The sequence below is a fragment of the Antennarius striatus genome, chromosome 20 (genome assembly GCF_040054535.1).
Source record: "Antennarius striatus isolate MH-2024 chromosome 20, ASM4005453v1, whole genome shotgun sequence".
NCBI classification, from domain to species: domain Eukaryota; kingdom Metazoa; phylum Chordata; class Actinopteri; order Lophiiformes; family Antennariidae; genus Antennarius; species Antennarius striatus.
Window position 1 is genome coordinate 11,900 of NC_090795.1, and position 601 is coordinate 12,500.

The following is a 601-nucleotide window of genomic DNA, read 5'->3' on the forward strand; positions in this document are numbered from 1 at the left end:
TGAGGATGAAGCCGGCGGAGCTGCTGTGATGACGTCTCAGGATTCAGACTTTTATCTCACAACACAGACCTTGTTTTATTTCTAGTGACTCTTATCATCCTGTATATATTTGTATTAAATAGACATGCATGAACATGTAATCTATATTTATATATCTATAAACTGTATATCTATATTGCTTTATTGAACCCTGCAAGGACCAATAATGATAATCAATTTCCTATAAAATATGGGTACAATATAGCAAGCAAGGATTAACACGTTGAATTATTTTGGTTTTATTCAGAAAAGACAGTAAACGTCAAAATGCTGTTTTCTGGGCTCATCGATGTGTGGCTGTAGTACAGACACCCTGCCAGCAGAGGACGCCCCCGTTCTCAATGAATGAAGATCTGAGTAATGAACCAGTTTTTAACACATTGTCCTGAAGGGTTTGACGCCCCCTGAAGCGTCATTCAGACATTACTACCAGCCCCCCCTCTGCTTCCTGATACTGTCAGCTAGTGGGCCATTGTTCTAGTCCCCTGGTGGAATCATGAGAGGGTTAGGGGTTAGGGGTTAGGGGTTAGGGGTTAGGGTTAGGGGTTAGGGTTAGGGGTTA